Below are 13,881 nucleotides of genomic sequence, written 5' to 3'. Positions count from 1 at the left end.
TTAATTAAATTGATTCAATCACGATTCAATCCCAGTTGAATCATTGAACCATTAAACCAATTACTTGACCGATTCAATGACCAATCTGATTCTCGCAACATTGAGTATTTCTTTGATCCAGAAATTAGTCAATGGTGCGGCTGACTTCATTGCTAAGAAAGCTTTGTTGAATGCGGACCATCATGTGAAATACCTGCAACTTTGGGGTGAATTTTTTCATCTAATTTCTTTTGATTGAAACTTTGTCATGTGATTTGTTTTTTTTTTTAATCTTTGTTGTTAGTTTTCTTTTATCTTTAATCAACCAAAAGAAAAAAAACATAAACTGAAAAGAAAACAAAAAGAAGAAAAAAAAAAATCACTCCTTCTTTTTTTGTGGTGGATGAGGATAAAGACTAGCAACGAGCAATGTTGCTAAGTTGGGTGACATGTTAACTGTTAAGGTAAGCATCACTAAATCATTCAAATGCTATTGATGTATGGTTTGAGATCTTTAAAAAAGGGTTGGCAACAAGGTGGGGGACCAACCTATGAAGTTGAGTATGGAATCATATAAATGGTGGATCAGAAAATTTTACCACCTCAAATAAACAACACGGAACCACAAACTTTATATGAGTCTATATAGGTCATGATCACAGCCCTAACCCTAACTCTACCTCTAGCAAGTTGCCAATAAATAGATTTGCCTTATTGGAAACAATTAGCCCGGATCCCCTGTGGCTATGGCCTATACTCTAATATAGGCACCTAAGTCTCACTACATAAACAAAGTTGGCCCATTTCTTTAAATTTGGCCAACTGGATTGATAGTGACGTGGCATAATGACATACAATTGTTTCCAATATAATATACTCATACTAATTACTTTGGTTTTTAAATTTCAGTGAATTAATTAAATTTGTAAGTTGGTCTTTTAATGGCTCAAGTTAGTCTCTCATAAAATTTGCAAGTTAGTCTTTATAAAGTTTTAATAATTAAAACAAAATTGTTTCTCATAAAAAAAATATTTTTGGTTCAAAAAAAGAAAAAATATACAATTTATTTAGTGTTTTTATTCTCTGAATTTTGTTAGTGATTTTAAGAATAATAAATATAAAAAATATTTAAAATCTTTTCCTCATTCGTAACTGGAGACGTATTTCGAGTTTGTCATTGAATGTTGGTATATATGTTCTTTTGCAAAATTAATTTTTATTAAAATTTGATTGATATTAATATAATTTGTGGCTGGATATTTTTCTATAAACATATTATAGAATGAATGTTATTTGAATGACAATTATCAAAATTACTTTTGAGCATAAAATTACTATAAAGGACACGATTTTTTACATTTTTATTTGATTTATATATTTTAATTTAACTTTCAACATTTCAAGACATACGGTTAATTTATATGAATATTATAATTCACAAGTTTAAATTTTAAAATACTTGAATAATTTTATTTTTACTATTAAAATATAAATACTTCTAATATTTACAACAAAATTTGGATGTATGTACATCCTTATGCATATCTTCTTAGTTCTTACCTTTGTTTTTTTTTTATATAAAAAAAAATCGTTTTGAAATGGCTTTAATGCAAATATAATGATCAATATTTTTTTCCCCCCAAAAAAAGACAAGTTCTTCATGATTTCTATTTGTTGCAAGTTGAGTAATATAAGTTACAAATTTACAATAGGTGAAGGTCAGATTCGGAAAGTTAAAATCCACATCTTACTTTAGAGTATAGGCAACGGAAAAATTATAATGTCAAGGCAAGCTTTTTTTAGTTTTTTAAAGAAAAGGAATATTTAATTAAAATCTGAATTCACGTTGATGGATATTGATGAAAAATATCCAAACATAAAGAATTAAAGATACATCATTTCTAAAACTATAAAAATAGGTTTAGATGACTCGATCGAACATGACACATTATATAACTATTTATTAACATCACACTCAATATCTCCAGTTTTGTCTTTTCTGAGAATTCAGATCTTCAACATTTGAATTCAGAGTTTGAGAGTTTTAAGAGTAAGCAAGCTACGAGGCCATGCCTATTATAGTCACTTAGTCAATCCAAGCATGTTAATTTTATAGAATTCAATTGCGGGCTATATATCAAATCTTTTCTATACAATTGAATGACTTAGTTTTATTATTATTAGAGTTTAAACATTCTAGAAACTGTATTCTTAATCATTTCTAAAATGTACTCTCTAATATTATGTTACCATAAATTAATTTCATATTAAATTTTGTATTTTTAAGTTATTAAACAGTAAAATGAAAAATCTGCTACTAGTGTAATCCAAATTAGCTCATGATTATTAGAAGAATGCATGATATATTATTTTGACTAATTTTTATATACTGATAATGATATAAAATGATTTTACTCTCTATTAGTTGAAAAATTGAGGATAAAATCTATGCATATTGACAAGGTAAAAAGTGTCTTATTATCAACCAATAAAAATGTGAAAAACATGCTAGATAATTATGACAGTGGGTTATTATTTAGAATCATTTGGCACTTTCTTAAATCTCTATTGTTCATTAGCTAGCTTGACTCTGTAAAATTATCGAATAATATCATGCCTAAAAGTTAAATCATATTAAAATTATACGAATAGTATTTAAATGTAATAGGCAGTTCTTTTACAGTTTTATTAATTATCAAACAAAACATTGTTATAATAAAATGCTTATAAAATATTAAATTTACTATAATATTTTTTTGTTTTTGTTAGAAACAAGAGACTAAACTGGAGAAAGGATGGTATATTATTGAGTGTGTTCAAGTTGTCTACTCAAGTTGTCTAGAATGATACAATATGAAAGGATATTTATAAGTACTGAGAGAATGGTAATAACGTAATCTCCTATAATAAATATTTAGATGTACTAAATAATACTAATCGATCCTAATTGATCATAATAATATTCTAACAGTTTTAAACCATGATTTTTCATGTCACATTTAAAAACTATGACTACATATAGATAATGATATTTTTTCTATAATCACGATTTTCAACCTTTGTTTTAGAAAATAATTTGTCACAGAACTTTAAATAAACCTAACAATGGATATTAATTAAAAGTCAAGATTTTGAATAATAATTTTTTTTAATAGAATTATTTTTAGTTTTAGATTGTTTTTATGTCGCATTTAAAAACTGACTTAAAATTATCTATATTCATAATTTTTTAAAAATTGTAACCAAAAAAATTTATAATCATAATTTTAAATTGCAACTTAAAAAAATCTATAGCCACCTCTTAAATCGAACCTGAAATGATTTTTAAACTATGTTTGGATGAGTGGAATTTAGAAGAAAAAAAAATGTAAAAGATGAAATGGGATGAAAATTCAATTTTCTTTTATTTAGATCACAAAAGAAATTGAATGAAAAACAAAAAAGATATGTGGGGCTATATAAAAATTTTCTCCTCAACCTTGCCAAAAAAATTGGTGGAAAAGGAGAAACATAATTAAATTTCCATATTTACCCTTTTGGTTTTAATAATTTTAATATATTATTATAATAAAAATTTATATTTAAATATTATATATATTAGATAAATAATTTAGATTAAATATATAAAAATATTTATATTTTATTTTGTTATAAGAGTATTAATGTAATTTTATACTATTATAATTTTCTTTTTTTTATTTTTTTTCATTCAAATAATATAAAATTTTCTCTCTATTTTCTTTCTATCCATTTTCTCTCAATCCAAACAATACACAAATAATTCTACTTTTCTATTTATTTTTTTCTTCTCATTTTCTTTCCTCTTATTTTTTTTTCTATTTTTTTCTTTATATCCAAACAAAACCTTAGTGCATCGATACAATTTTTGTATATAAAGTGTAGAAAATACATGCAAATAGTAATGTTTAGCTTTCCTTTCATAAATCAAATTGTGTTGGTCTAATAGTTAGTACACTAGTTCGCTTATATAAATATTAAGAGTTTAAATTCCGTCTTATATATACAGCAATTCATTGGCCAACGACAAATCCTTAATTATTAATTTACGTCAGATTTTCTCAACTTTAAGTAACAATTAATTTTGAAAAAAGAAAGTACGCCTAATTTTTTGCTATCAACTATACTGCGGGAACAATTGAAAGAGTGAATATCCAATTTCACTGTTGATGTTATTGCACCTTTGCTCCTTTATGCTATCTTGCTATCTTGCTATCTTGCATGAATGCATGATGCAACTTCATCCGTGTCACCTTCCTCAAATTACGATTCCCTCTAATAAAATAATTAAATAAAACGCAACCTTTATTATATTAAAACATTAAAAATTAATATAATTCGATCATTTTAATCAAAGGATCAATAATTGCGAGGCGTAGTAGATCTTTATCCCTATCCTATTGCTTTCAGCAGTCTCATATTTAGGGGTTAGGCGGTGAATCTTATAGCCACATAGGTGCAGCGTTTAGGTGAGTCCTACACGTACGTTTAACCTATAAATATGACCAATTATGCAATTTTAAATTTTTAAAGGTCCTTTTAGGCTAATTTTTTTATATTAAAAAATATTAATATTTTTATTGAAAATAAAATTATTCCATGTAATTATAAATAGATAAGTTTTGTAGGTAGAGACACTACAAAAAAATCAGCTTTTTACCACGTTTTTAAAGCGTACCGGAAAATATAAAAAAAGTAGTGATAATTTTTTGTCATATTTTTTGAACTATCGACACGCTTTTAAAAGAGTGTGATAATTTTTTGTCATATTTTTTGAACTATCGACACGCTTTTAAAAGAGTCACATCTGCAAACGTAGCGGTTGTTTTATTGCCATGCTTTTGGCAATTTATTGACACGTTTTAATTTTTGCCACGCTTTTATCTATTACCACGTTTAAAGCGTAGCCGTATGTATAACCTTATAAGTATATTTTTAAAACATACCAAAAAAGGAAACATATAACCACATTTTTAAAGCGTGTCAATAATTAAAGATATGGTTATGCTTTTTTATTTGTGTGGTTAGATGTAAATCTATTGCGACGCTTTAAAAGCGTGGCTTTATTCTTATCAAATAGAAAAAATCCTCATACATGATTATGATTGAAAAAGATGGGCAATAATCATCAACAGTTTCACACAGTGACTGTTTCTGACCAACCCTTTTATGGCTTTCTCATCATCTCTAACCATCTCCATTCCATAGCATTCCAAACAAGCTACTGTTTCTTAAACATTTTGGACTTTAATGGGTGGAAACTCATAATTACAGGGCTATCGGTTACCATCCATCTAGCACAACACTAACACAGATATCAAAAACAAAATGACAGAGACTTATATACATATGCATGTAAATACATGTGAACTTTAAACACACACAAACATATGTGGACTTCAAATATAAAGAAAATGATTCATTATTCTCAAAAAGCTTAAATATAACTATAGTCCTTGCAATCATAAGCCATGTGTTTTAAAGAATTTCTATAATTAATTCATAAAGAAAATTTGATTACATCATTGTCATACAGCAGAGACTGACTTCAAAACATTCACAATCTCAATAACAACTCAACGGGAAAAACCTCATATTTGTTGCAGCAGCTTCAATTTTTTCCATTGTTTCATTGGGTGTAGCCAAATTTCATCACTGTCACTTTATTATACATCGTCATTGAATCAATGTATGCTATTGGAACTTTGATATAGCAATTAAATTTGAAACAAAAGTTGTGCGCCTCATTATCAAATTCTCGAGTGCCTTCACAGCCACAACATGACCAATTTCTAGGGTGTCATGGTAGACAGAACCAAAGCCTCCTTCACCTATCAAAATTTTATACTTTTCGGTGGCTACCTCTATATATTCCAAAGTGAATGCTTGAATTGAAGTAGATTTTATCGAGAAATCGTCTATGCTATTCAATGAGAATATCACATCTGCATTTTGTTTGTGGAAATACATGTCAAAATAAATCCTAAAGTTTTGATTGGAATCTTGGACCAAAATATTATAGTGAGCTACACATAATAAATCATATGATGAATTGATGATAGCAATGTTCTTTGATATAATGATCACTCTTAAGTAACATAATGAGATAGTTTAAAAATAATGAGATGAATTATAATCTTTGATTTGAATAAACAACCATTTGTACCCATGAACTTTGCGAACTTTGACAAAAGTACTTATCAAAAAAGGAAATTAAACTAACCTTGTATCCATGAAAGATGGGTCCGTGTGACAAAAATAAATAAATTCTAATTTTTTTGTTGACTTTTTAATAAAATTTTTAAATTATTTTCTTTTTATTTTTCCCCAAATTTTCACAATCCTCACCACCACTAACATCTTTCCTGATTACTGCTGCCTCCTCTCTCCCTCTCCACTGCCACCACTCACCGTCATTTATGAATCTCATTGCCATACAGATCGTGCTACTCTTGAATGTTGGGAATTAATGTTCAAAAACCTTAGTCACCTTCTCTATCACGAAACCTTATCCCTCGTTTTCCGAAATTTCCTCTCCCTAACCAACCACCTCTGCACTTCGCTCACTGTCACCATCACCGACCCCTTCCTCCCTCTCCTCCCGCCCTCCTCGGCCGCTTCCCTAGGTTCACATCCATTAATCTTGTAACAGTCTAGACCACCCGCTAGCACGATATTGTCCGCTTTGGCACACAAAGCCTCACGGTTTTACCTTTGACGATAGGGATGATAGCCGAAACCCCCACACTCACTCGTCAAAACGCGTCATGCTAGGGAGAGGTATTCACACCCTTATAAGGCATGCTTCGTTCCCCTTCTCAACTGATGTGGGATCTTACAATCCACCCCCCTAAGGGAGCCCAGTGTCCTCGCTGGCACATCGATCCAGGTTCCGGCTCCCCTCCCCAACCGATGTGGGATCTTACAATCCACCCCCCCTAAGAGATCCCAGCGCCCTCGTTGGCACATCGATCTGGGCTCCAACTCTAATACCATCTGTAACAGCCTAGACCACCTGCTAGCACGATATTGTCCGCTTTGGCACACAAGGCCTCACAGTTTTGCCTTTGACGATAGGGATGATAGCCGAAGCCCCCCACACTCACTTGTCAAAACGCGTCATGCCAGAGAGAGGTATTCACACTCTTATAAGGCATGCTTCGTTCCCCTCCCCAACCGATGTGGGATCTTACAAACCTCACAACCATCTACCTCTCTCGGAGCTTTTTCATCGACGGCCTCAATGCTTTTATCACCTAAATTGGTTCCTCCGACTTGCCATCCCTCTACTTCCTGAGCCTTTCTTACATAGTCGCTTTTTCCTCTATTGGGTTGCCCAATTTTTTCCTAAAGTTTTCAAATATGAAATTGTTGATGTGTTACTGAATCCTTGAAGTTGCACCCACGGACTTGGAACTCATCGCGAGCTGCTTTCCTAACCTTGAAGAACCCAACCCTAAGTTGTCGAAAGCAAGAGCCCAGTGATGCATGAGCATCTTCAATTATTTTCTTTATTTATTTCTTTGAATAAAGTTGGTGATTTCCTTATTTGAATTAAGATTTGTGTGTTTTAATCAATATTTCTTGAAATTGCTTTGAGCTTTAGTATGTGTAGGAAAGTGTTAAAAATAAGAAAAAATAAGGATGAAAAGAGACAATTAAAGAAGTCCCTGGAAGAACCAAGGAAGATGGCATGCAAAAGAAACAACTTTCCAGAGAACCAAGAATTGAAGACAAGTACAAAGAGAATTTAATGAGCTGCCAATCCTGACCACTTTATACTCCAACAAGTATAACTTGATATAAAGAGGTCCAAATGAAGTGGTTCCAGTAGAATTAGAAAGCTAACATCCATAATTTTTCAACGATATACAAATGTTTATAGTGGATATTAAGTCTGAGGGGTGAAATTCACCATTCTTTTCCGCGGAACAAAGCTGATCGCAGAACTGCAAGTTACATACCCAAACTACACTAAACTGGCATGTAACACACCTTCGACCACAAATTGCACCTCCCAGGCACACCAATGGCGTGCACACGCCCAGCATGGCGTGCCACACACCATTCCCTCTCCTTGCCACCTCCATGCACCCCAAAGACCAATTCCAAGCATGGCATGCCACACGCCTTTGATGGACACTTCCAAGAGCACAAAAAACAAGCATTTGGACATGCCACACGCCCTCAAAGGCCTCTAAGTCTCTAGCCAAACTTTCTTGGTGTGCCACACGCCAATCTTGGGCATAGCATGCTAGGCCATTTTTCAGGAAGGCCTCCAAGACATGAATGAAGGGCGTGTAACACAACAATGCTTGGTGTGCCACACGCTCAAGGAAGACACTCCCAGGGCTAAAATTTTGTGGCGTGCCACATGCCAATCATAAGGGGTGTGCCATTTCTACGTGCCTTCAAAGGTTCTTCCAAGCTAGAAGTTGGTGTGCAACACACCAAACGTGGGCGTGCCACACACCAAGGTTGCATGCTCCCAGGGCTGAAATTTTGATGACGTGCAACATGCCAAAGGTGGGCATGCCACACGCCCAAGTTGACAAGCCCATGATGCTGAAGAATTGAATCACCAAGCTTTGAACCTCAATTACAAAGAAGATCACTAACTAATTAAGAGTCATTAAAAAAGATTTGATTTGAATTAGATTTGATTCTGTTTGGATTTAATTTGAATTTGAATTCTAGGTTATTGTTTAGGTTTTAAATAAATCCAAGGACTTAGTCCAGGGACATCACGGAACACAATACATCACACTTTAGGATTCTATTTTCATTCTACCATGAGCAACTAATCTCTTCTGTTAAGGTTAGGATTTTTATTCATCTTTTTATGGATTATTAATTTAAGTGTTTTACTTCATTTTGAGATTTATACTTTAATTTATTTCATGATTGAGTTCTCGTTCTTCATCCCTAAAGATTTATAATTGTTGGAAAATATTCTAACTCCGTTTGGAATTCTAAAGTTATTTTGGAAGAAGTAATATTGGAAATAGTTTGAAAACTCTTTGTCATGACTTTTTTATTTAGAAGGAATAGTGTTTCAAAAAGTGTGCGATACTGTATGATTTTCAATTGCTCTAGTTTGAATAAGTGACATAAAATTTGAATTAAAAAACTTTTGAAAATTATTCTTTCGTATAAGTTTCAATTATTTAGGACTAGCTTGGATAAGTGACATATAATTCAACCTAAAAACTACAAGCTAAGTGACATATAATTCAACCTAAAAACTATTCTTGAATCTTATTTGAAACTAAATCAGATTTGTGCTTAACCTCTTTTCTTGAACAATTAACTAAGAAATTGGCGATTAAGAAAATTATTCCAACAGCCATAGCAATTAAGAGAGGGCCATATGAAACGGCTGAAATAATTGCTACTTGTTGTGGAAAATCATTCCCTTTCTGACAACTTCCATTACTGGAACATCAATGCAGCACACTCAGAATTTTATTTCCTTTGTCTCAAAACTATTCTTTTTTTCCCTTTTTAGGAAGATATTTCTTACTCTGTATTGATTGAAATGTTCATGTTTTCTGAAAGCTTATGGTTCATGCGATCATTACAGCCATAATATCTAAAAAGTAATAATAGAATACAAGATAATGGAGTATGCCCAAATATACTTACAGTGATTGGAAATTTTGAAGCAACATCTTAATATATGTAAGAGGAAATACAATGCAAAATCTAAAACTTACATCGACTTTAAATGTGGCAGTGAGTTATATGAAGGTGGAAGTGACCCTATAAGATCATTGTATCTCATATCTCTATTCCAAAAAAATGTCTAACTAATCAATATTTAGAAAATTTTCAAATAGCACATTACTCTATGATGAGGAAGTAAGTACTATTTTCTTAGCCAAAATAGTGTATTGAACAATACTCTCCTACTATCTTTTTGAAAATGGCATAGTAATTAATGACTGCAAACTTTAAAGGAGCAAAACAATTTTCTTCTGCCTTGCTTTAACATAAGATATAGGAAAACAAACAATGAGAAAATAAGCATGTAAGAATATACCAAACATCTTCTCTAGTTCAATCGAGGTAAAAGAATGCAGTTTGCAAATTTTTTATTTTGTTAAACTTAAGAATAGGAGAACAGTAGAAAACGGAAGATGTAACTAAGTAAGCAATTTTATATCACTATCATGTAATTCTGCGTAAGAATTTTATTGAAGAATTACCATGAGAGGAAGAAGTAATCTATAATCTTTGATCAGTTCAAACAACAGTAGAACAGAAGTTAAAGGGACAGAACAAATATATGTTAATGTAGCAGCCATTCCAACCTGTTGATAGAAATTAAAAATAACTTGTAATTATTTGAGCTTACATCAACAAAGCTTGATGCAAGCAGTGACATTCATACAATATTCCAGGATATTTAAGAGCAATGATCCCAGCTCCTAAACCACCTAAAGCAGTGACTTGGTGAAACTCATCTAAAATTCTGGGGTTGGCAATCCGATTTCTCGCTCCTCTACTTAGGAATGTTCATGGATCGGATCAGATCCACATATCCGCGGGATTTATCCGTATCCGATTCGAAAATTGCGTATATGGATTCGATCCGCAAGACTATCGGATCTAATTCGCATATTACGGATTTTATGTTGGTATCCGCATATCCAATCCACATATCCGCAAAAATAAATACATAAGTAAATATTCTTTTTATGTTTTATTTCAACTAATAATTATCATATATGTTATAATTTTTATTTTTATTATTTAAGAAAAGTATGTTTAATATTATTTTAAAAGTAAACATGTTAAAAATAATAAAAAAAATTTATTGATATTTTTTAATAAAAACAAGCTTTTAAAAATATTTTTATGTTTTGCAAATATATCCGTCTATCCGATATCCGATCCACAGATGTGCGGATCGGATCAAAGCTTAAAAATTACAGATATTGGATCGAGATTTTGGTCATATCTGATCCGATCCAATCCGCGTTCACCCCTACCTCCACCAATAGTTAAACCCAAAAAATCCTCTGTAACTGCAATAGAGAAAGGGGAATATCAGGAGGTGACGGTGTTATGGCCACAACAAACAAATTACATACATTGAAATAGAGAAACAGCGAGGGAATAAATTCATACCTTCTTATGTTATGGTGAGGGTTAAGCATCGATTAAGGAAGGAGCGATGATTGAGGGAGAGGCAACGACAACTGAGGGAGGAGCAAGAGAGAATCAGCGTTGACAAAGGTAGGGTTCATGTGAGAGATAGTGAGCACCGACGGAAGGCGCACCGATGGAGGGTGCGCTGACAGAGGCAACACCGATTGAAGTTAACGAGGGTTGCAAGAGAGGGATAAATGGTTACGAGCTGAGAGATGAAGATGGGTTCTCAATGATGAGGAGGTCTATGAGCTGAAAGAGGGTTGCAAGCTGAGAGAGGGCTACGAGATAGGGTTCTTAGGGTTTAGGGTTCTTAAAGAGTGATGAAGAGGGTTCGAGAGTTTAGTGTTCTCACTTCTCAGTGAGGGCTATTTTGAGTGATGTGTTTTGTAAAAAACTTTAAGTGTTGGAGGAAAAAAATGGTGGAAAATTATATTTCAAGTGGAAAGCTTATTGTCACACTTTTTTTTGGGTGTCAAATAATTAGAGGATATGGGCACGCTTTAAAAATGTGAACGTACGAAAAGAAATTAGTCACGCTTTAAAAGTGTGCCTGTTTTCTTCTATTACCTTGCTTTTGAAGCCAAATCACTAATCTAATGGGAATATTATTATGTTTTATTTCAACTAATAATTATCATATAAGTTGTATTATTTTATTTTTATTATTTAAAAAAATATGTTTAATATTATTTTAAAAGTAAACATGTTAAAAATAATAGAAAAGGAGAATTTTATTGATATTTTTTAATAAAAATAAGCTTTTAAGAATATACTTTTACATTTTGCGGATATATCCGATATCCGATCCAATTCGATCCACAAATGTGCGGATCAGATCAGATCGGATCCAAGCTTAAAAATTGCAGATATTGGATATGATCCGATATTTTAGTACGGATCGGATCGAGATTTTAGCTCTATCTGATCTGATCCGCGTTCACCCCTACCTACACTAATAGTTAAACCGAAAAAATTCTCTGTAACTGAAATAGAGAAAGGGGAGTCTTAGAAGGTGACGAAATTATGGCCACAACAAACAAATTTACATACATTGAAATAGAGAAATAGCGAGGGAATAAATTCGTACCTTCTTGTGTTATGGTGATGGTTGAGCACTAATTGAGGGAGAGGCAACGACGACTGAAGGAGGAGCGAGAGAGAGTTCGCGTTGACAGAGGTAGGGTTCGCGTGAGAGAGAGTGAGCGCTGAGGGAGTCCTTACAAGCGAGAATGAGCACCGACGGAGGGCGCGCCGATGGAGGGTGCGCCGACAGAGGCAACACTAATTGAAGTTAACAAGGGTTGCGAGAGAGGGATAGATGGTTGCGAGTTGAGAGATGAAGATGAGTTCTCAATGATGAAGAGGTCTACGAGCTGATAGAGGGTTGCGAGCTGAGAGAGGGCTACGAGATAAGGTTCTTAGGGTTTGGGGTTCTTAAAGAGTAATAAAAAGGGTTTGAGTAGGGTTTAGGGTTGTCACTTCTCTTGAGTGATGTGTTTTGAAAAAAACTTAAGTGTTGGAGAAAAACATTGGTAGAAAATTAAATTTCATGTGGGAAGCTTATTGCTATGCTTTTTTAGGGTGTTAAATAATTAGAGGATATGGACATGCTTTAAAAATGTGAACATAGGAAAAGAAACTAGTCACGCATCAAAAGCGTGCATATTTCCCTCTATTGCAACACTTTTAAAGCCAAATCACTAATCTATCGTCACTCACATAAAAGAGTGGCGATTGATCCCTTTTGGCCACACTTTTGAAATGTGACATGGAAAAGCGTAGCTAAATCTCTAGTCAATCGCTACCATTATAAAAGCGTAGTCGCTGACCCTTTTGACCATGCTTTTAAAGCGTAGCAAGAAAAAAGTGTGACGACAGGCCTTTTTTTCTTGTAGTGAGAGTCAACACGCAGGGTGTGTGTTGGGCACATGATAATATTCTGCCAACACACAAAGAGTGCATGTTGGACACGTGTCAACATTCTGACCAACACGCAGAATACGTGTTGAACACGTGTCAAACTGCAGCACACGTTCCCTGCGTGTTGTATCGGTATTTTTTGCACATTTACAATATCTTTATAGTAATACAAATGGGGAGCTCATTTGCTGACGTGGCGCTCATACGTTGAGTCTGGGAGTTTATTTGCTTACGTATCGTCATTAGAAATTTTTAGATTTATATTTATAAATTATAAATTATTATTTGCTTAGGTTGTTATTTTCAAATTTTAAGTTTGGGTTGTTTTACTTAGGTGGTTATTTTTTAAATTTTAAATTGTTTTATTTGTTTGGGTTGTTTTACTTAGGTTGTTGTTTTTTAAATTTTAAATTAAAGTCAACCAAATTTAAAAAAATTTAGTTATGATGCAACTATAAAAGGATAAATTATGAGAGATGTAAAGCACCACAATTTAAAGTACATCAATCCTACAATCGACAATTTGTGTGTACGTATACGAGTGATACAGTTATAGACACTATCAAATTACGGAAATTCTCCATTGCCATACTCAATTGAGATGGTTTGGCTCGATGAAGACACGAGTTTTCTACTAATATCCTTTTATCCATGACTCCAAGGTTATTTATTTATTTTTTTAAATTAAAGTCTATGTACATTTGATTAGATATTGAATAAGTCTATATTTAACTTTTTCTTATGTTATTTTCTTTTTTAAGCAGGTATCGAATAAAGCTTGGTGTCATTGATGGTTCTAACGTGCAT

At 32.6% G+C, this 13,881-nt stretch overlaps 1 long non-coding RNA gene across 1 annotated transcript; it reads right to left on the bottom strand.

The window, feature by feature from the left end:
* Positions 1-10,137: 10,137 nt before the first annotated feature.
* On the bottom strand, positions 10,138-11,561 carry LOC140174619 (uncharacterized). Its single transcript, XR_011864356.1, has 2 exons — positions 11,131-11,561; positions 10,138-11,027 (listed from the first exon to the last, which is right to left on the bottom strand). It is a non-coding gene; the product is annotated as an uncharacterized lncRNA (long non-coding RNA).
* Positions 11,562-13,881: the final 2,320 nt, after the last annotated feature.

This window comes from Arachis hypogaea, chromosome 8 (genome assembly GCF_003086295.3).
Source record: "Arachis hypogaea cultivar Tifrunner chromosome 8, arahy.Tifrunner.gnm2.J5K5, whole genome shotgun sequence".
NCBI lineage: Eukaryota > Viridiplantae > Streptophyta > Magnoliopsida > Fabales > Fabaceae > Arachis > Arachis hypogaea.
This window is presented reverse-complemented; position numbering and strand designations above follow the sequence as displayed.